General features: G+C 34.2%; 1 protein-coding gene across 1 annotated transcript in view; it reads left to right on the top strand.

Annotated features, from left to right (window-relative positions):
- The window catches only part of LOC110834451 (potassium channel subfamily K member 15), a 39,753-nt gene that overhangs the window by 1,347 nt on the left and 13,720 nt on the right, over positions 1–24,686 (top strand). The gene's annotated exons all lie outside the window — the stretch shown is intronic.

Below are 24,686 nucleotides of genomic sequence, written 5' to 3'. Positions count from 1 at the left end.
CATTCGATTTACATCGGAACATTCACAACATGTTTCGGTTTATCAAACCGTCATCAGGTGTAAATTATAAACTTTTAAACTCAAATTACAATTATTTATAGTTTTTACATTTTATAATTTTATCTTTCTCAGTATATGGAAGTTGTGTCTAGATATTATTAATATAACATTATTGTTGAGGTGGTGTTATTGATGTTTATACCAGTCTGTGAAGTAAAAGATTCGAAAACATTACTATTTTATTGTGATTTGGGGGTAAACAAATATAATAATTATTTTAATTAATATCTCAATATGACGCAACTATACTATCTCATGAATTACTGTTTTTGTAAAATGTAACGTGATGAAACATTTTTTATAACCACACTTGCAATGAGAGTTATAGGTTAGTTTTCAGTAATGTTACCGAAACCTTGTAGATTAGTGTTATCGATAAAATACTTACATGAAACAATTCAAAATCTTTAAATTCTACAAATAAAAACTCATTGTAGTAAATGTTAAAACAAAACTTTAAATATCTCATTTTAATCTACAATTATTATTATAAAAATTTCTTTATAGCGAATTACAGCGGACACTAATTACTGACAGTGTAATGTAGTATCTGCAATTTTATTATATTTGTAGTTTTAGATATGTTTCTGTGGCAAATGAACATAGAAAGCAATCAAAATTATAAGTATTTAATTTACGCAACTCAATAAATGTTTTGATAAGGAATTTAAATTGAATTTTCGTTCACTCGTTTGAGAGCCATCGTTTTAATATAATAACAAATTTAAAACTTAACAAGGAAACGACTTTCATGAAATCTATGTTTGAGTACTTTTAAATTGTAGGGAACGACGCGCTGTAGGTTTTGAAAATAACCAAAATATTAACCACTACCATTTCTAGTTTCCTATTCTGAGAAGAGTATTTTTTGACGTTTAAAAGATGAGTACATTTCACCCCCTAAAATTCTGTATATAAGGCGGTAAAAATCCAACCCCAATTGTCCGATATGCAACTTCGGTTTCTTAGGGGTGAGCCACGTCGAATGTTGAAAATTATCCGTTTTGACATATATTGAAGTTGCCATCTTCAGGACGAATAATAATTGGGTGTTATTGGATGTTTTATATCCGACAGGAAGTAGGTGACGATTTGGATTTGGCGGCGCTGATTGGTGGAGTATTTATCTCCTTTTAAGGGAACGAACTTTCTTAAGTTTTCTCTCGTTGAAACTTCTTCAGGCTTATCAAGGAATGTGAATCATGAATTTAGTATTAAAATATTCTGACGCCAGTTCTTGGTATACGCTCCGATTCAGGAAAGAAACCCCCGTGTATAACGAGAGCCTCTGAGTAAGCCTACGACATTTTCACTGCAAGAATTTATGGAGATATTGATAAATATGCGATGGATATCGCCATTTAATGTCAGAAACATCTGTAAATTAATTATGGTAAAAAGCCAGTTAAAATTCTACTGACAATTATTTCTCTGGTATCATCATCCTATTTTTAATCCAATTTATCTTATTCCCTCCTTTCATCTGTTTTCCTTGCCCATTCCGTTTATTTATCTGGTTTTACTTTGTGCATTTCGTACTGTTAACTCTTCCATTAAAGAGAAACACGATAACGCTGATTAAGACAATAATTGCTGTTTATTGTGCGAATCGTACGAAACCCATATATGAAAATTGCATATATATTGATTATTAAAGCAGACGAGCTAGCATTGCCTGGGAACCTTATAACAGTAAGATTCTTTCTACCCTCAGAATTATCTCTCACTTCTCCCTAGTTTTCACTTTTAATGTCCTTAATTCTCTCTCTCTCTCTTGAAACAAATACATCATATATGTGTAACCGGGTTTGACGTAATATAGGAAAATATATACACTTTTTTTCATTCTTGTGTAATTCTTACCAGAATATATCCCAACTATATTAATTTTTTCCATATATACATGAAAGTTATACACTGTCGCCGTATACAAACGGTGTTTCAAGCAGAATTTATAATTTGATTATCATCTGTTCTCGTATAACTTTTATGATACCGAGTTCCAATGCTTTATTAGTATTATACTCAAACCGAATGTTAAATGTAGGTTTCTCTCAGCCATCTTGTTATTTTAAATTCTGCACAATAAAACCAAATCTAAAGTCAGAAACGTTTCCATTACCACAATTTAAGGGACGTGTTTGTACTAGTAGCTACCAACTTACAAGTTCGCATTGCTGCCATGTTGACATCGATATGGTATGCCCCACCAGAGATACGATCTTTATGCCAAATCTTATTAAGAACCTCTTAATTTGGTTTTAAGTTATTATGCATACCACTACGTTACCTTAGCTTCGAGACTCCAAGATGGAGACTCATTTCGAAAGCTCTGGTAGTTAACTGACGTATAATATAACTTCATGTAGTAACAACCGAGAAGATAGTATTTACTCATTTTGTTAAATTCCATGCCTTTACTGGACCCCAAGGTCCATTTTCTTATTCATAACAACCCCTGAGCCAGATTAATTCACCACACATTCTTTTACATTATTTGTTTAAGTTATATTTTAATATTATACTTCTACCTACGTCTAGGTCTCCCAAGTGGTTTCTTTCCTTCAGGGATTCCTAGTAAACTTCTGTGTGCATTTTTCATCTCTGTCATGTGCGCTACATATCCCCCCCCCCTCTCAGTTAATCTGCTTTTAACCTCAACAAAAATTATTTAACATTCCTTCTTTTGGTAATTTCTCACTCTGGCCTGTCAGTATTGTGCGCGTCATATATTTTATTCGACAGAAGTTTTGTGTAGGAAATAGCTTGTAGCTGTAGTTAGTACCTAAAATCTAAACAAAAGAGTTTAAAACCGTCTACAGTCTGACTAAGCTGAGATTTGATACCGTGACGTCATACTGAATGCTGTCGTACAAGCTTTAACCTTTGCTAAAAACGTTCCAAACAGTTTACATGCTATTTGATACTGTGGGCGGGACACCAGTGATACGAAGAAGATACTGAATACTGTATATATTACGAAATACTAAAAACACACAAGAAAGAGGGAAAAGTAGGAAAGTAATGTAGAAATCACAGTCAGACGATGTAAAAACATAAGGTTATAATTTTAGCGTAAGAAAATATTTACGTATGAATTTTTTATTTAGTTATCTCCCATTCACAAAATAAACGGTCTAGTTACAATATACTTTAGAATATTATCACTAATAATTATCAATAGAATACATGATCATACAAGTTAAATATCTTTTCTTCCCTACTGATTCATTTGTTTGTTTAAAATTGATTGCTAGGAGAACAGCGTAGTTTCAAATACAGGGCGACTCAATTCTGTGTTACAACATATTCAATACATACATAATACAGCCTTCGATATATATCGAAATTTCTCTTAAACTGTTGATTTTAAAAAAAATATAAATAAAATTAAACGTTAATGAAACTTAAACAAATGTAAGTTCCAGCTTTACATACCGTATGTTCATAATTCGTTGCGTAAATACTGTGAAACCATAATAATACAATATAATTCGCGTTACATTTTGGTGGTACATTGGATGCTACGGTGGTCTAGCGGTTAGAACGCTGGCCTTGTAATCCTGGGGTCTCGGGTTCGATTCCCGGAAGGGCCCGAATTTATAACTTGTGTTGGGCAAGGCCGTGGTCTAGGCAACACGGAGGTTTCCTCCGGGGGCTTCCCCGGTTTCTCCGTGGCATCCCAACAATTACTCCATTCACACACAGAAGAAGGCAATGGCAAACCACTTCTGGATCATCTGCCAAGAACGTATATAAACAGGTCCCAGTCCGAGAAAAGGATGGAAGGATTCTGTTCATATGGACCTGTCGTCAGACAGAACACTTAATAAATAAAATTGGACTTATGCGAATAGTCATAGGATCGAGTCTTATTTTACGTTCATCATGTTGGTATTATAGATTGTAGGCAATTTAAAAATAAAATTTTATCATACCTTCCAATTGATTAATGTTCGTACCAAGTTTAATCAAAATCCGTTTAAGATCGCATACATCATAACCTAATTTAAGTTGTGGTTTTTTCCTTTTCACGTGTGTAATGTTTATACCTCCTTGACTTGGTCACAAGTGCCAATATGTAAAATAATGTAAGCATGAGGAATTTATCATTCATGTCAACCGTGTTACCTCGGCTAACACTTTGAAAAACGAAAAATAAGTCTTCCTTCTGTGGTTCAGTGTTACCACATACACTGGAACACAGAAAAGTTGATATTTAACCAGCTCATGTTAAGTCACCTCGTTATGCCTATGTTCATGTGTTTGCGCACGCTCAATTAGGAGAGACACGATATAATACAAGATTCACAAACCTATGTTAGCCAAACCTCGACTGCTAACACGCTACTTGCAAACTTACTTTTGACATTTCTCGCGATTTTGATTGCGTAATCTTTATTGTATGCGTGCTGTGTTGTATCTCGTGCGTCGTGGAAGATCAACATTGCCAACATTTTCACGATCCTTTCCTGACCTTGGGGATCTGACTAAGACTTTTGAAAAGTAAAACACAGCCGCTGGTTGGAATTAAGATAGACGATGTCTTTATATTCTTCCACTGGCGTGGTGAAAGGTTCTGGTAGATCACAGTAAGACGGGTTTTATGTTAAATGAATCGAATTCAAAGCCGCAACTTTAGTGTATATTCGTTCAAAGACCTTCCCCGTTTTAGCCAGTGCAGGCAAATATATTGGTACAAAGTTCACCAAGCAAAGTTTAGATCGATTCGTACACAGCTAAAATTGAATAACCCGACACTGAACCTTACCCTAAAGCAGAATATTACTTATTTTCAGTGATTTAATGTTGTACTGTTTCATAATTCACATAAGATGACATTTTTGGGGTCACAGGAAGTTTCGGAACATATTATATGATTTATTAATGGAAATATTCATTTCGGCAGTCTACTGTATGACATTAATTATCTGTGTTATGTACAAGTTAGTTTGATGTCTTGTGAGTTGGTGTTTGCTAACTCACAAGACATCAAACTCACACCTTGGGGAATAAAGTGATATGTGCAACACGTATAGTGAATACCTGTGACGTAGTCGGTCTGGTAGGGAATTGATGTTGTGCGCATGTGTAACCACTTTATTCCTGAGTGAAAAACATCGGCCTCTAATATAAAAATATTTCTCACAGCTATCTGTTAACTTTTATTTCTACGCTGTTTACAATGTCGTTATTCATCTATTTGTTTTGTTATTATTATTTTATAATAATTCTAGTTTTATGAAGTATTTTCACACAAAGTTTTCGTGAAGTCAGAATAACCACTATTTTTCCCCGTCTGATATTAGTGTAGCAAGTGACTTTCTAGCCAGCATACGTCACAGATATTTTAATTTAATCTTGTGGACAATAGTCGTGACTTATATTTCATTGTTGTCTTGTAACACCATCTTATGAGCGATATTTTTTTACACATAAACTTATTTAGATTTACATTACATTAATTTTTAAGTACGTATTTTATTATCACATCTGTGAATGTATATACTGAGATGTGGGAAGGATTTTAAATTTGAGTGGGGGTGGGGGTGTTGTGGAGATATGAATAAGGAACGAGAAACTTAGGAAATGAATGACTATTGGATGAACAAATTAAAGATTCCACACAAAACACACTCAGTTATATGAAGCAGCGCGAATGTTATATGTATTTTAATTTGTTAAGCGTCTCTTGTGCTAGTCTTGTTCTAAGTGCTTGGTATGGAAATATAGGACAACCGCAATGTATATTGTGCATTAACGGACTAAGAGCCAATTACTGGTTTGAATGTATAAACATTTGTAGAGACATTGTAATGGAATATATTCATGTTAAGAGATAAAAGTATGAAAAATGTACACTATGAAGACAAAAATAAACAATGGATACGAGGAAGTAAGTAAGAAATAATGAATTAAGACTGAAGTTTTTAAGTAAGATAGTACGGGACTGCATAACAAATTCATAGGTTTTAAACATTCTGCTTGCATGTTAATTGGGTAATTTACTTTATATATGCTCTGCGTTCCCAGGCCTAATTATTTATGAAGATTTACAATGAAGTAACGCCTTGGTGGAACATGGGATTTCAACACTTCAAATACCAAAACCTGCCATGAAGACGATTCTAAGCGATCTTCCACTTCTGTCCTAACAGCGTGTTGTAATCTTTCCTGGTCTTTTGAAGTATTGCCCTCTTTATCCAAAAAATCGAATCACAATTCCCAATTCTTTATTTATACAATTATCCAGCTTCGCTGCCATTTTGATTTGGATATCACACATCATAGGTTCTGTTTGAAACACTAATTGAGACTTTCTGTTGTTTTGAAGCACATGTTTCAACTGGTGATGTTTACCATATTCTTGTATCGTTGAGGCCACTTTTTTTAAAACATATTTTGCTGAGGGTTCACATACAGAATCTACATTTTCCTCCGAAGCCGACAAGTTCTTTATCAGTTGTTGTCAAAAATCCTAAACTGTAATTTTTCTGACATTTCAAAATGAATCTTTGACGAGCAGTAGCTAAGTTATCAACTGAACTAATTAGTTGTTTGTCCATATTGTAAAAAAAACATAAATCACGAAGACAGATTAAAATCTTCTCTGGGACAAAGTACTCTGAATAATATTTATACATTATCCACAGCCCTCTCAAATTAAATTTAGATCGAGATTTCTAGATTTGGCCAAATTCGGCAGCAGTAGCAAGCCCGTTATTTTTTGAAGTTTTTCTGTCGTCCTCGGAGTTACTAGAGTGTTGGACTTTGTCCATCGTCCAATGTCCATCGTCCAACATCGTCAAAACCCTACAGAATCTTCTATCAACGTGTTCCTAACGTCTGTCTGGTGATATTTTGTTGTAAAGAACAAATCGAAATGGATACGTTGAGTGATGATGTATTACATAGCATTATAAAAAATAATTTAAAAAACACCTACGTTCAGAACTTACACACATGGCATTCTATTTAGTGTCAGATTCATGAGGAATTATATTTATAACTCTAATGTGAAATTTACGAGGGCTCATCTTATTTTCCATCCCCTTTTCCTGAATATTATCAACTTCATCTGCTACTGAATTAATTAATTATTCCTTGGGGTTCACCATTTATTCTGTTTCATGACGTAGATCGTAATGTTTATCTGCCAAAAGAGAAATGTAGAAAGACCATAAAAAAGATTTCACTGGTCCACTGTAAAACAGTTCATGATACATAAATGCCAGTAAAAACTTAGGAGAAAATTATGACTGTAGATAAAAGATCGACGAGGAATGGCGTAGAATGATTGAGTCACCTCAGAGAGAATATATTCTTCTCTTTTTCGCTAACTAAGCGAAACTGAAAAGCAAAGAGTATAGAAATATGTCGGTAGGTCTGAATAAGAAGATATTGTTCCTGTCAGTGTAAATAAACGTGTAATTAAATTAGCATCGTATAAAACAGATGGGGGGTGACAGTCGGTCCACGTCACCGCCTCTAGTTAAACTAATTAACTTCATGTAACAGAGTACTTCCTGAGAAGCTAATAGTTTTTCAGCTCTGAAAAAATAATGACACATTTTATGTAACCAGAAGTTCATCTGTTCAAAACAGTATACTTAGTATATGTTCTGAACGTGATGAGTCCAATATACAATATCTCACATTATTTTTTAAACCATTTTTAATATTATCCTTCTATCTATACTCAAAGTCTTCCAATTTGCTTTCTTAGTTTTGGTTTACCGCCTCATCGTATTCTATTCTTGTATTTGTCGATCTAAGGAATTTGATTATGCACCTAAATGGATTAAAAATTCCATTTTATTAATCCATATTATTGTTAATCTCGTCAATAGTTTCAACGTGTTTAAGAAAAGTACGCATAACATATATATTACGAAATTGGCACTTTATACTGATGAGTAGTTGATATCTGTTAACGTAAAATTTCACAGATATAAATCATAAATAAAGTAGGAACTTATACGTATGTTTACTTACAAATTTACCGTCTAACATTGAAAGAGATTTTTAAAAATGCTAATCGTTCTTTTTAAATTTATTTTATCAGAAGTTTTGTAATTTTTTTATTTTTATGTTTTTTATATACCCACGAATTTTTAAAAGGTCTTGATTCTCAATGATGTAAAGTAATTTTTCTGCAGTTGGGTAAATAAGGTGTTGCGAGGAATTAAGAAAAACATAATTACGTATTAGAAACAATCTAATAACTGGGCCCGGATAATAGATTTCCCCATCATTATTGACGAGTAATTTTCTGGTACATAATAATCCCTAAGAAATAAACACTGTTTCTTGCAGAATTGTGATGCAATTTAACACCTGTATAACATAATATGGCTCTGTATAGAGATGTAATTATTTATTAATATTTTATTCAAAGACGCTTTAAGTACACAGCGTTGAATGATAAGATGTTAAATTAATAATAAATTGAAAAGAATGACAAAGAGACGCACACTGCCTGATTTACGGCATCATTTTGATATTTGCCTGGAGAGACAATGAAAATTTACGATATGTGGTATTTGGGTTCGAACCATGGATCTCCCTCATACGAAACACGAGTTTAAGAAATTTTTATTTTATTTATTTAATTTCGCCCCTCTCCCAATTTTTTGTTTTAAAATCTCTTAGATATGTACAGGCAACGTAATATATAAAAATTAGGGAAAACATTTATGCCCAGAGTGGGATTCGAACCCACGATTTCAGTAACCAATCGGTTAGACCCAAGCTTCAAACCACTCCGTGTCGTTTGCTGGTACTTAAGCTACTGTCTAAGAGATTCATCTTAGTTTTGTTGACTATTTTCATCGACATTTTGTGATTAATTTATCATTCTGTGTAGAATTATACTAGTTTAATTTGTCAGCAAATAATTAATCTTATTTGAAGTGTTTGTTTACCACTCTGACAGCCATTCAAAGAGATTTATTACTAAATAATGACTCACAAGTTAATCGAAGGTTTTCCAGGGTCCGTCTTTCTGTCTGCTACAATGACAAGAAGCAGTGAATCAATATCAAGACGTTCTCAGTTATATTTTGTTTGTTGAATGAGTATCACTAAATGTGGGTGTTCACGGAGTAAATATTTCATCTTTTTTTGGTTCGTGATGTAGCGATTATAAATTCTTATTCGTGTTGGGCAGAACCTGGGACTCGGTAAAAATATCATGTGATAGAGTTATCGTAATTTTTTTCTCTCAAAGAAAATCATTGAATAATACAGAATGTTCTTCTTAGCAGCAGAAACGGAATTTAAGAAATAAAATCACTATTTATGCACAGATGGTGATAAAATGTTGTAGTTATATACATCAGTTCTTGTAAAAAATAGATCCTGTCACATGAAGTGCTGAAAATGCTAACCCCTGGTATTTATTTATAGTTGGACGAGATGCATCAAATTGTATAATACACTTTATAACATTTCCGCACAAATGGATCCATTCTCTTACTTTGATGAGAAGATGGCGTGAGGAATATTCGTGTAGAACTTGTAATTCATTATGCCCCACAGGAACAACTCTGACGAAGTCAAATCTGAGGAATTATGTTGAACAGAGATCTTCTGAGATAAAGCTTAAAATATGTTATCTTTGTCAGTTAGATAACCCGATATATTAATTTTGTTACTGTCGCCGGCTTTCACATCTTCATGAATTCAAAATCAACAAGTACAATTTAATTTGAAGATATTTAAATTTTAAATTTAACCACGTGTCGTCAAACAAACCGAAATACAAGGAATAAATAAGTAATATAATTTAGAATAATGTACAGTTTGTTGAATCAATGGGGGCAGTGACGTTAAAAACCACGTAACAGTGATTTTAATACTGCGTTATTTATGTACGAACTCCATGTACATGACCTTGAAAATCTGATAGTATCTCAGCTGGTTAACATGTTCCCTATTTTCATGGAAACCGAAAATTTATTGCCGTGCTCTGGATCCTATTCTCAACCGCTTGAATCCGGGTCAGATTTATGGCGGCGAGTCTGAAAATTATCGTCCTGATGAAGGAGGCAGCAATGACCTCTGAAACGTCTCTTAATTCCTACCAGACTACACGGTACAACATTCCATAAGACACTCGAATCTAATCAACAAACATCTTTACCTTATATCTTCAAGATACTTTTTAATATTATCTTGCCAATTACGACCATGCCTGATCACCAAATTTATGGGTTCTCTTCAAGATTTTTCGACTAGAAATTAAGTACGGTAACGAAATAACGTGTCCTGTCTGTATTTTAGTTGTTCTGTTATGAAATCGAGCAAAGTTCGTGGGTCTGTCCGTACGTGTTAAAATGCATCTGATACCGAAACTTGGAAAAATGAAACAAAGGAAACGCTATTTTAATGTTGAACTGTCTATACGTCCTATTTCTGGTCCTAAGGTTAGAAAAATAGTATAGGCCTTATGATTATTTAATATCATAAATTGTTTGTTTGTTCCATATCAGTTAAAAGATTTTTCTTAGTTCTTTATTTTAAAATAATTGTGAATTCAATTCGCGGTTATACAACTTAATTATTTTCTGTTATAACTTTGGTTTCAGCAAAAACAAAAAAACGTTTTATAAGAGGCTAATGGACCCAGTTAAGAAAATTTATTTTTAATCTATGTGCGTTTAGATTCTTGGGCGACGTTAAGATTGGGGGGGGGGGGGGAGATACAGCCCGTTAAACACTTCGAAAAATGAAAAAAAAAAAAGTGATAGTGGAACCACGGTTCCGGAGAATTTGACGTAAATACGTCTATACGGAAAGGAAGTTTATATATTGGCTTTATTCTAAATATTTCCTTTATACTTTACAATTGCATAAAGTTTGATTAAGACAATGCTTATTTAACTTGAATTAGTTACGCTTAAGATGGGTCTGTGGTAGCTGAATGTAATGTAATGTAATGTAATGTAAGGTAATGTAATGTAATGTAAGGTAAGTTAAGGTAAGGTAAGGTAATATAATGTAATGTAATGTAATGTAATGTAATGTAATGTAAGGTAATGTAATGTAATGTAATATAATGTAAGGTAATGTAATGTAAGGTAAGTTAAGGTAAGGTAAGGTAATATAATGTAATGTAATATAATGTAATGTAATGTAATGTAAGGTAATGTAATGTAATGTAATATAATGTAAGGTAATGTAATGTAATGTAAGGTAATATAATGTAAGGTAATATAATGTAAGGTAAGGTAATGTAATGTAAGGTAAGGTAATGTAATGTAATGTAAGGTAAGTTAAGGTAAGGTAAGGTAATATAATGTAATGTAATGTAATGTAAGGTAATGTAATGTAAGGTAAGGTAATGTAATGTAAGGTAATGTAATGTAATGTAAGGTAATGTAATGTAAGGTAATGAAATGTTTTATAGGTAACAACAATGCCGAGTAAACAACTGACGTTTCCAAGGTAACATAACAATGCAGTTACACTTTTTCGTTTCACTTTTTGCCGAATGACACTGACCCGAAAATATAGACGTATTTTCGTGGTTCAATGGCACTGTAACACAGCAGAAACAGTCAGATAAATTACATCGTTAGCTTCACCCATGAAGGCATTGTTAGCCAGCCAGCTGTGGCTTACAATCGTCACTGATGGGATCTGCTATGTTATGAATAATAGATAACATGTATTTAGTACCGTGTTAGCCGGGTTGACACGGCTAACACGGTTAAATGAAAGCTCCACCCCTGTATAGTACGTCCCTGATAGATAATTCAGAATTTCTACAAGTTTCGAAATTTTTAAGTGCATTTTTATTTACAATTTGGAGTAAAACATTACGAAAAATATATTTCATATTTATATTTCAGTTTGTTTATATTCTCTTTCATCAAAATATGTGAGATAATTTTGAGGAGGGGTTTGACGGAAGCAGATAGGTTAAGAAACACTGTTTTAAAGATATGTTTAATAATTTTCATATTTAATCTAATTTATAAACTAGTATCAAATAATTTAATAATAAAAAAACTTCCAAGAAAAAGTAGTCAGCTATACTTTATAAAATCATCACGCTACAGTAATCAAACACAAGAATTACAACCATAATAATGACTTATGATTGACATGACGTGTCCGGATTAGTGCTTAAAGCTACGTTATATCAACTGGAAAGTTTTATATCTTATGTTACCTGACACCAAACAGCATGATGCAAACTGAAATCTCACCTAGACAAGACTTTCCCTCCTATATCAATAATTATTTAAAATAATCTGTCATCGTTGTTAAATAAACCAACAAGTAGAAAATAAGACTTCGGAAAGTCTATTTGCGGTTGGTACTAAATTTCCCATCGATTTGCACATAAATTCTCTCGACGTAAACTTAGACAAAAAGACCTGATGACGTCAAGATGCCTAATTATAATGTCTAATAAGTCCTTTCAACTTACAAAAATATGAAATTTTTATATGTCATTGGCTAACCATATTAGAGATCTCTGATTGGTTAGAGGAAGATTCATTTTGTGACTTTCTCAAATCGTTTAGGACATAATTTGTTCCTATGCACAAGGGCATAGAGACTCTTAAGGTACAATTTGGCTGCACGCGACAGAGACAAGCGACCGAGGCAAGCGACAGAGACGGGAGACGGACCCATTGCAGCTTGTCGCCACACACTTTTGAGGTGACGACCGAGACATGCGGCCAAGTGTTTGTTTTCTTTGTTTTGTTGAGACATACGTGCACATATTCTGTGAAAAATGAGTACAAAAATGCTTCTAAAAAGGTTACTCGAAGAAGATGATGTGTTGCTGTGTTATTTGTTGCGAAAAAAACAAAGAAAACCTAAGAGTTCAATATTCAAAACCAGACGTGAAGAAGGATCTTTCTGTCTGTTAATAAAGAATCATTTATCATTTTCTGCTACTAATTCTACCAATTGCTCATCTTGGTCACCAGTAAATTTAATTTCTGCCATTATTTTACTCAACAACACACGTGCTGCCTGAGCCCGTCGCGAGACACTACTGGTCCGAGAGCGGTCTCCTGTGCTTTGTCTCGCGCTCGTAATTGTACTTCATACGATTGTACAGAGAGCAGACAGGAAGCGACCAGTCTCGGTCTCGTAACTCTGTCGCCTGTCTCGGACGCTTGTCTCTGTCGCGTGCAGCCAAATTGTACCTTTAGATGGATGGTGATGCCCTGTACACCTGCAGTATGCCTTGCTTTTGTTATAGCTGTGACGAACTGGACGACACTTGAGATGACAAAGAACTTATTCTTCTGAAAGATAAAACTAGATTTGCGTCGTCTTGTAACTTTTAAAAATCACACAGACTGTAAGCGATCGTAAAAGTAGACCCCGCACAAAGACTTGAAAAGGTCAATGAAATAATTCAACTTTCTTAGTTTCGTTATTCAGATTTTAAGTAAAAAAGCCTTGTTCGGCTACGGTACACTCCAACAGATATTATTTACGATAAAATTAAGGACGATTAGATTGGTGGGGTATGAAGCACGCATACATAACAGAGAAAGAGAATGTTTGTCGAAATATCTTAAGTAAAAGAGCATTTGGTACACCAAGACGTAGATTCAATTGAATAAAGATTTACTTGGATATTATCCATCGTCTAGTAAATATAAAACGTAAAAACGTAAAAACGACGTTTCGGAGATGGGACTCTATCTCCGTCTTCAGGTTCCTACACAGTTGGGCCCACTAGATATCCGGAGATAGGGATTAGCTCTATCTAGTGGGCCCAACTGTGTAGGAACCTGAAGAAGGAGATAGAGTCCCATCTCCGAAACGTCGTTTTTTACGTTTTATATTTACTAGACGATGGATAATATCCAAGGAAATTTTTATTCAATTGACTCTTCACCATCGTCAAGAAGTTTTAGATTTGACAAGACGTAGATGAGAAAATAATATTAAATATATATTTTATAAATCGGGTGGGGATGTTAACTAGATTTATCTGGTATAAGGTATAAACCAATTGCTGGCTGGCTCTAGAAGGAAATAATGAACATTTTGGCTTCATAAAAGGTTAGAAATTTCACTATTAGTTTCTGAAAAAAACCCACGAACTTTTCTGCGTGTTATTTAGTTATAAGATATATATTACATGCATTTATTCGTTTTGTTTTTGTATTTTGCTGATATATTTTTAGGTTCATGCATTGACCTGTAGTTCTATTAATTAATTTCCGTTATAGGAGTATATTTTGCATGAATCTGTTCAAGTGGAAAGGTTATTTTGCCAAACGTTTAAGCAAACATTAATAGTGAGTGGATGCATTTGTGATGCTACGTTACGAGGCAGCCGTTGTTATTTTTAAACTTTGGGTCACGGCCCACAACCGATCTGTGTGTAATGAACACGTGTTTTACTGCAGGAACCCATTTTCCCTGCCACTTCTTTGTGTCTCCTGAGAGCTGCCAATTTCTTCACCCTTCCGTCAAGACTTCTCCTCGTTCTAAATATGTCGTTATAGTTGAAACCACAAACATTACAATTCACTCTTAACCGTCTTCGAAGTGCTGACTGGCCTTTCGCCTTTTAATTTTCTTTGTTTCTCATATATTTTTACATTACTCTCCAATACAGAATACTGCCAGAGATTTTTACTCAAGCATAGACTATTTTTTGATCGCTTAAAAAAAAGTTCTATAAAGTTTTGTTTACGTTAGGTACAGAAGTTTCCAGATCCCAATGTTTCACAAACTATGAGCCACAAACCAGAGGCTGCTTACTAAAGAATTAACTCTTTGATGCCAAAGCCTGTATAAATGAAACGTATTTTTAAAAAAAACAATTTCGTTCCTCAAAGAAAATAACTCGTCTCTATCAGAATGGTTAATTGGTTAATGTTTTTTAATGAAATAATCGCTATTTATTCTAAATATCATACGAATTAACCCTTGAATATAATTTATGGATAGAATATTGAGTTATTAATTTTTGAGGCTGATGGTACATATAGTTACCAAGGTTTAAAAGCTTAATCCGTAATTGGCACACCTGGGAAGTTTTATTGTTGATGGAAAATTCAGAGTGTAGGTCACTGTCTCTCAACAAAAATATTATTTATGCATCGACAGTGATCAGACGTTGTAGGTACGTAACTCTGTCCTTGTGAAACGTGTCCCATCTCATAAAGTTCTGTGAAACGCGAATTTTCAGCGTTTCTGACAACATATTTGCAAATTTACTTTGTAACTTGTCCCCAGTAATGGTTTCAATAACTTGAATGCTTTCTTTGAAGTCGTTGATTTCGAAATGAGTACATTCGGTGGGGTTAAATCTGGGAATTTTCTCTGCTGGAATTCTTGTGAGATAATTTGATCTCAAAAATATTTTGAGTATGGAGTCCAATCGTGCATGGACGCTGAATTAATAATTTTAACACCTTACGTGACACTGGCTTTGTAATCCTGGGGTCTCGGGTTCGATTCCCGGCGGTGCCCGAATTTATAACTTGTGTTGGGCAAGGCCGTGGTCTAGGCAACACGGAGTTTTCCTCCGTGGCATCCCAACAATTACTCCATTCACACACAGAAGAAGGCAATGGCAAACCACTTCTGGATCATCTGCCAAGAACGTATATGAACAGGTCCCAGTCCGAGAAAAGGATGGAAGGATCCTGTTCATATGGACCTGTCGTCACACAGAACACTAAATAATAATAATAATAATTATATTATAACATCTGACCGTGTTTTACTATAAAATTTAAAATTGTTGACCATATAATATTTGTTCTGTATCTTTGATATTTAACTAATGTCCACCACTGACTGATAAATATGTAATGCATTTATTAACGTTGGAATTACCATGTACTTATAAAATCAAAATATTTTCAAAAGATATATTTCTAGGATTTGAGGTTTTCATGGCACTGAGTACGAAGATGGATGTCTTAAGGGTTGTAACTCCGTGAGGTCTAATAGAACTTTACCAATGTTTCACAGGTTATTGATTCATCTGTATTCAGTGTGTAGAGTCACGCTACAACCCAGAAAACAACCAATTTCTTATCTAATAATGTCTTTTAAATGGTGATAATTGGGTAAATGTATTGGACAAAATTATATTCCAAAGTAATTTGCATCTGTCTGTTATATATTTTATAGGAAGATTCAAAATTCTCCTGGTGTGTACTTATTCCCTAGGCGCTGAATTTGTACGTTACATGATCATGACCTTGAAAACTAATTTTCTTCAACAGGTTGTACCATGTATCTGTATTTTCACAAATATATTTGTGTTATCACAGCTGTAAAGGGATTTTTAGCAACAGGCCAACAAATGGAATCCAGCTGATAATTACCAAAAAAGAGATCTGATCACCTACTCTGATTATCAGATCCTACTAAGTTAATTCTGTCTGGTGTTTGGCTATTAAAAATAATTTAAAAATTGCTGGGATATCGGAAGAAAATTTACGGTAAGCAATTCGTTAGCTGTCGGCCAGAAAACGTTTTTCACCGCGTATCCCATATCGTGATTGGTGGCTGACTCTTGCCCTATTAGAGACAATAAATTAGGCCACACTACGGATGTAAACATGGGAACACCCTCGTTGCAACATCGGAAGCTGTAATATTGCTACCAGAAGCGTAGTGATGTACGATAAAACAAACAGTAATAATATAGCTTCAGAGTAGCGAGCCACTTAGTGCTTCAACATTACTGTAATTATAAAGGTTATGTCGTACGTACATAACACGACAAAATATCGCGGTCGATTAGTTTCCATTCTATCGTACTCTAAAGGTTCCTAGTTAAAATATCGATCTGGAGATCGATTATTCTGACTGAGATTTATCGTGTTCTCAGGCTTGGTGTTAATTGTTTCCATTTATATAAAGACATTAACAAGATCAATTACTGTAATCGAGAGATGTAGTTTAGGGTAACGTTTAATAAAAATAAAAATAAAAAACAAATAATTTTTAAGAAACGGACAACATTTTTCGGTAATTTTTTACAAATCTAACACATTCATTTTTAAAAGATATATTATTACTTCAAGAGATGGGGTTGGTTTGGCATGTAGAAATTTCAAAAAAGTGATCAGAAATGCGTACAAACTTTTGGTTTCAAAAAGTGATTGAATTGACCACTCGAAAGACCTAGACATGAGAAGAGTGATAATATTAAAATGGATAATAACTCTATGCAGTAGATGGGTAGGTTAGTTATAATTACAGATTTAAGACGCGAAATTAAGGCTTAAATGCGAGTTTAAAAAATCTCAGTAACATGAATTAAAGGAACAATCTCATTTCGTTACTATCCTTTACTTTTATTTCATCCTGTCGATCGGTTAGAAAAATAATGAAAAACAATAACTTGATTCGAAGGTGTTTTTTGTTTCCTAAATTTTTAGGGCTTTGCCCTGATACTCACGATTTGTATGAATATGTTTTTAAAATAAACACAACTACGTCCTGCTGGAGACAATAATCACCTCCGAAACGTCGGTTTCTACTAGACTACGTGATGCAACATCCCAGAAGCTATGTACGTGTTCACCGCCTCGAAAACCTGAAATCTTAAGACAAAAATCAAGAATTTGGGCATTTTTGGCCATTTTAAAATTAGACTTAATTTTAATGTTAATTAAAATCTTGTATTCTGTGTTCTTAGCTCGCAATGTGTAGAGGTTAAGCGAAATATGAACTCGACAAATTAAACAAAATAACTTCTATGTTCAGTGTGTAAAATGCTAAGAAGAAAATTATGGTTATTAAGTATATTAATACTTTAATAACAATAATTGATTGTACTTGTTTGTGGAATTTTAAATTTTAGTATTTTTTGAGAATATTAAATTTATGTATCCTGTTTCTTTGAAGTTGGATGCTTTACTTAACATAGATTTACTTACTGAAATGCACGCGTTGAAAAGGTGACTAATGTTTAATTCATTTATGAATATATCTGATTCTCGCCTGTCTCAAATGTAAGCATATCCATCACAGGTTACAAAGTTCGTATGGCTGAATAGCAAACATATCAATCAATACACCGGACAGGAATGCTTTACATCAAGCTGACATATTTAAAGTATTTCATTGGAAAATTTCTAGGTTTTCCTATAGTCGAGGATTGTAGCATCATGGACATGATGAATCTCGCAACTGAGTTTTTTAATTACGTGGAAAATGTAAATAATAAATTTGAGATTTGAGGATCTTACGGCGTCGAATATAAAGATGGCGTTTTTGGCATGTTGCGTCGCGTAGTCTGGCAGAAATTAAACGACGATTTAGATATATTTACTGCTTCCATATTTATCATCATCGTACTGATAATGGATGCAGTAAGCATTTTCGAAACGTCTGTAAATTTCAACCATACTATAGGCACATCATCACAGAAGACAGCCATCTTGATTCTCATAAATTTGGAACTTAGGACGTTGAAATTCTTTTCATCGACAGTGGTCGAGAGAAAATTTGTAATTTGTTATAAATAGATTAATTACTTCAGTTACACATTTCTTCATGTGCACATAAATATTATGTGTACAATAATAAACGCAGTGTACCCCTCCGTTCTTTTTGTGTTTTGTGCTACAAAAGGTTATGTTATGTTAGGTTAGGTTAGGTTAGGTTAGGTTGGGTTACGTTGGGTTACGTTGGGTTAGGTTTGGTTAGGTTAGGTTAAGTAAGGTTAGGTTAAGTAAGGTTAGGTTGGGTTGGGTTGAGTTGGTTTGGGTTAGGTTAGGTTATGTTAGGTTAGGTTGGGTTGGGTTGGGTTGGGTTAGGTTAGGTTAGGTTAAGTAAGGTTAGGTTGGGTTGGGTTGAGTTGGTTTGGGTTAGGTTACGTTATGTTAAGTTAGGTTGGTTTGGGTTGGGTTGGGTTGGGTTAGGTTAGGTTATGTTAGGTTAGGTTAGGTTGGGTTAGGTTAGGTTAGGTTAAGTTGGATTAGGTTAGGTTCCGTGTCTTGAAGCCTGTATTGTTGTCACAGGGAGACACAGAAATTATTTTCATTTACAAACGATAAACTAGTACACGTTTCATATTGTCCTTTTAAAACAGTGGTAAATATACTTACCACTTACTTTAATGGCAAGTTTCCCTCAAATGTATACCAATTTTTCTGTTTGCCCCTACAGTAAATGCAACGACTACTACATATCTCTTATTCGGACTTCAAAGGCGAACCTGTGCAAAAGAAACGATAAATGACAATGCTTTGTTAACAGAAAAAGTGCTTAGGTTCAGTGCAGACATAAGTGCTGCTAATACAGTTTGCTCGTTGCCAAAATAAAGTTAAATAAACGATTTCGACCATTAACAACGGAAGGACTCTTTCTTTTTAACACAAAACGAAATATTTATCTTAAGGGAACGACTTTTAGACTTTAAATCTCTTGTTGGCGTATTATGTTAAAACCTACGTTATGTCTTACTTTTCCAACATAGGAAGTGATGTAATAACATTCAACACTTTACATCAGAACATAACCCTATTTCTTATACAAAATATATATCTCCATTACATAAACTGTAGCCCACAAATTCCAAACGTCTGTAATTTGTGGTGAGATTTGAGATTCTCAAGGCGGCGAGAATTAAGATGGCTGTCTTCAGAGATGTCTAGCCGTGTAGTCTGATAGATAATGATGGACATTCCATATAAGATTACTGCCCCCATTTTAAGAAAATCATTCCCTGGTAATTGAAACGTCGATCAGTATCTACAAGGATACAGAGTGCAACATCTCATCATTCATCGAGAAACATTTATTTAAATTTTGGTTCAATTTCATGTTGTATAATATAATTAATTACAATAAAAAATTACATTTAGATAAATAATACAACTGAAAACGTCTTATGGTACTTAGCAAGTCGAAACGTATTGCTGATAAAAAGTAATTTAGTGTTGATAATAAAAGTGAATGCCACGGTGGTCTAGCGGTTAGAACGCTGGCCTTGTAATCATCGGGTCTCTGGTTCGATTCCCGGCGGTGCCCGAATTTATAACTTGTGTTTGGCAAGGCCGTGGTCTAGGCAACACGGAGTTTTCCTCCGGGGGCTTCCCCGGTTTCTCCGTGGCATTCACACACAGAAGAAGGCAATGGCAAACCACTTCTGGATCATGTGCCAAGAACTTATATGAACAGGTCCCAGTGCGAGAAAAGGATGGAAGGATCCTGTTCATATGGACCTGTCGTCAGACAGAACACTAAATAAATATAAAACAATAAAAGTGAATTATAAAATTACTTACTTCCAAGTATAAAGTAATACCGTATAAACTTTACAATGACCATACTTCTTCGATTTTAAGATGTCTTTTTCACATTTTAAGGTTCTTGAAATCCGGACACGTCTTAAATTGATGGCGTCTAAAAATCGATATCACGTCTATTTACCTGAAACCCTACTACTAAATCAAGGGTGTGTCCTGGAAACTGTGGCGTAGTAAAATGATGGAAATGGTAATTCGAGAATATCAGTGTAAATGGGTGTATTAAAAGTTAACGAAGTAAGAAGAATTTTTCGGAACTTTCTAACAAATTAGTTTTACTGAATTTTCGAAACATGTATGTAAATATACAGTTTGCACATGAATTTATTGTTGAAGTGATAATTTTTTTTGAATTGCGGGTAATATGGAATGTAGGCCGTAAAGTAGTAATCATAATTCGGTTGCAGATTATTTACGTCCATCTCTTTAAAGTAACATCGAAAAATTCCCACATACGTCAGTTTCAAAATTTGCTCGTATTGTTTCCTTGTGCGTTTTATAAAACGCGCTTGGTTATCAGTTCCGTAACGTCTGTCTATCCGTTTCTCCTTAAATATTACATGAAGAAACTACTTAACCAATCTGGATTACGCATTTCATAAACACATAACTTTTCGATCCATTTTGACGTTTTATTTATTTTAAGAGCCACTTTTTTTTTTAAAGATTTACTTGTATAATTTGATAAAAAGTCCTACGACACCTTTTTTATAATCGTATGTGTATTCGTATATTTAAGTATCATTAACTTTTAATTTATTTTAACGTAAAATTATAGTGTTTGTTCCTACGTATTCAGCCGAGTGAAGAAATTATTAAATTAAATTTGTAAGAATATATAAAATATGTTACATTTGATGTATTTTCACTGAACAAACATATTTAAAGAAAGTCAAGTCTTTTTTTACATACAGTAGTCTCGATTATTCCACCTTCGATTTTCCAACAATTCGTTTCATCCGACGTTCAAATACCCATTATTAATTTATTTAGAAAGAAGTCCTGTCATTTATAAATTTATATTATGTTAATTACTATTTTTGTTTGTGAGATTTTGTCGTTTGAAGCCTTATTGTATTTTCTTCGTAGTTTATAAATATTTTAAAGTGACTTATAAACCGAATCGATATTAACCCTAGTCGTTTTTAGTTAGTATTCTGTATTATCCGACGTCTTCGATTATCCGACCGTCTTTCGATCTCGCTTAGGTCAGATTATCAAGACTGTACTGTGTTAGAGTTTACAATCGAAAATATCCAATTACAAATGGCGTTCAGTAATGTTACAATAAAGTTTGTTTGCTAACTATCGCTTGACTGGTAAACACGGTCTACAAAATGGATTTTATACGTCAGTTTAATGGAAACTGTGAACTCACTGGAAATAAATTAAATGTGAATCTAATGACGAAATCAGTTAATATTGAAATTTTCCGGATTTAAATCTTTAACCGTAACATTTGCAGTATATGATTATCAAAATCAGTGAAATGTATAAAATAGGAAAATTGCATATTTGAAATAGGTACACTTTTTATGGAACAGATATTTCTATTCTTAACCTAACCTGTTACGTGCCATAGCAGTGAGTGTTCTGTAACTAACTGAAGTTATGACTTGTTTTCAAGATGTCAAGAACATGACATCATTGAAGGTCCAGGGACCCTTGTGGCCAAGCTAAACTGGATATTTTGTGCCAGACAAATGTCAATAGCAGGCACGAGAGGTTTGATTGATGGACTTTCAAAATATACCAGCACTTCAGCTGTATCACATTACAAACTGTCTCTCACTGCGAAAGGTGTTATGAATCAATTCTGGCAAGAATAGATACATGGTATACTCTTTTTAAGCATCGTCTATTGTCTAGGTCAGTGATATACAAATTGTGGTTCGTGAATCTTTTGGGTTACAGAAAATTGTTCCAGGATTTTTACTGAAGAAGTGTCATATTACCGATATTTATACGTGTATTATTTCACACAAAACACGTGTACAACTACATTATTTGTTTGTTTATAAACAAATTGTATTAGGCATATTACCTTACCGTTTTTAAAAACTAGAGCTCCTCGGGGGGGTTGGTCAAGTTTTTAAAACTCAACAAACCCCTTCGGAGGGGTCGGTTGCGTCTTAAAATCTTGAGTAAGACACTAAACTAACCCCCTTTGGAGGGGGTAGTTTAGTGTCTCATTAAAGTGTTTTAACCCTTGAGTAAGAAACTAAACTAACCCCCCCGAATGAGGGGTTAAAACACTTTTTATTATCTCAAAATATTTTTTCTCTGTTTCTAAGTCTTACCTTCGAAATGAAATCTGTAGTTTGTAATTTCTGTAACTGATACAGCCACCTTTTTATCTGTGTATCATCCAAGAATTAGATTATTATATTTTGTGAAAATTTTGTATTTGCTTTTTCCGTTTGAGGTCCGGTTAGTCGAACTATCCCCCCTTTTCATTCTGCTATCGAGTCAGTAATTTTAGAAGTCAGACTGTTCCCCATTACAGCAAAGTAATCACTATCTACGACTACTGAAATTCTGTTCACACTCTGTTTAATAAATAACAAAACTGTCAACTAAGGCTACGCTTCGAGTCTGACGACAGCTGATATTTCTTCCTTAAGTCCCTGTCTCATGCTCTATTTCTGGTGCAGACGCAGGACTTAAGACAAATGCAGCATCTTCTGACAAAGAGAAGGGACACGATCTGACGACGTAATCATTAGATATCTGTCAAATGTGACTATATTAATAACAAGTTAACTTGAGTAATTTACATACACACTGACTAACCTATTTTAATCAGGCGTAAAGAAAATCTATAGCTGAATGCAGAGAGACACAGTTGTGTAATAACACATTTATCGCTCGTCGAGAAGACAATTCTTTGTCTTTATTTTGGATTAAATCTGTTAATTACATTTTATTTTAAAGAAGATTATTTTTTATTTTTTAATAGTCCCATGTGTTGAGTTCATATAATACTTGTTGATAACACAGGTCTATTATAATATTCTAATATTATACCATTTTACAAGGGTCTCTGGAATATTTCGTCTGTCATTGTGTCTTGTCTGTGTAAACATTTGGCACGAGAATCAGCAGACGTATTTTGAGCTGTAACTGTCAATTCTTTTTCAGAGTTTGTAATTAAAACCTCATTCTTAGTTTATTCAACCTTGGAAGCTGACCCAGAAGAGAGAGAGAGAGAGAGAGAGAGAGAGAGAGAGAGGGAGGAAGGTTAGCAAGAGAGTAAGCAAAGAGAAAATTTGTGGGGGAGAATAAGAAACACTTAATTTCTGAGGGGGGGAGGAGAGGAAGGCCCACTCTCCCTTCTGGTAGGGATAAAATAAGAGTGGGGGTGTTAGGGTGACAATTAGTGACATGTTGATAACGGACGTTGGAATTTTGATTTGCTTGTTCGTGCATAAATATTTTCGACGGAGAAAATCGTGGCCTATTTCAAGGTAAATGACTGAAATTCGCTTGAAAGTATTGACAAAAGAAATATATCCATAAAATTTCAATTATAATAGGTGGTTTGCCTAATCTGGCCTATTTAGAGGCAGTAATCTCCTAATATAATTCGGGAGATCCCGGGTTCAAAACCGGGCCCGGAGACCGATTTTCCTTACTGGGGTTTTTCGTGGATTTCCTCAGTCCGTCTAGGAAAATTCCGGGACTCTTCCTTTCAACATCATTTCCAATTTATTTTTCGCCAACAACCTTTTATTCGACGATATATGGTATGAGCTACTGAAAATCGTCGTGAAATAACTATAAATAAATAAGCAGCAAACGATTACAATGCGATGTCGTGTTTCAGAACACACATTTTGCTTGTGAAAACACAACATCTGCGCAACTTCCGTGATCAGCGGCCTAGCAATCAGGGTGACATTGGCTGCAGTGGAGTTGGGAGGGTTTTTTTTCATGGGGAGTAGACCTCCTGGTTTTGTGATTCTTACTGGGATGCGTTTTGATTGGTACATCCTGTATTTTCTTAGATTTCCTTGATTCGTAATGCCGTGTTTTTACAATGGCTAATCACTCTTTTTAAATAAATAATATAAATAAAAAACATTTCACTGGATTAGGATCTCTGTATTTATTTTATCCTGTAAGGCAAAGAATTGGTTGTACCGCTTAAATGATACAGCTACTTGTCTTATAATACCGTCCGTTCCATCGGTCTCTGCAGACACGCGGCGAAATATAACTCGGCTTTCGGATATGGACGTCGAAACGGAACTATAATAAACACACAAGTTTATTTTCTTGAGTGTCTTCAAGTAAACTGTTTGCTATGAATCATGGGTATTACAGAATTGGAACATGAACAGAAATATGAAGTTT

Source organism: Zootermopsis nevadensis, unplaced genomic scaffold, assembly GCF_977971745.1.
Source record: "Zootermopsis nevadensis isolate Lab colony 2312 unplaced genomic scaffold, Znev_1.0 Znev_ptg000031l, whole genome shotgun sequence".
Taxonomy (NCBI): Eukaryota; Metazoa; Arthropoda; class Insecta; order Blattodea; family Termopsidae; genus Zootermopsis; species Zootermopsis nevadensis.
The sequence above is the reverse complement of the archived record's forward strand: the minus strand, read 5'-3'. Positions and strand labels throughout refer to the sequence as shown.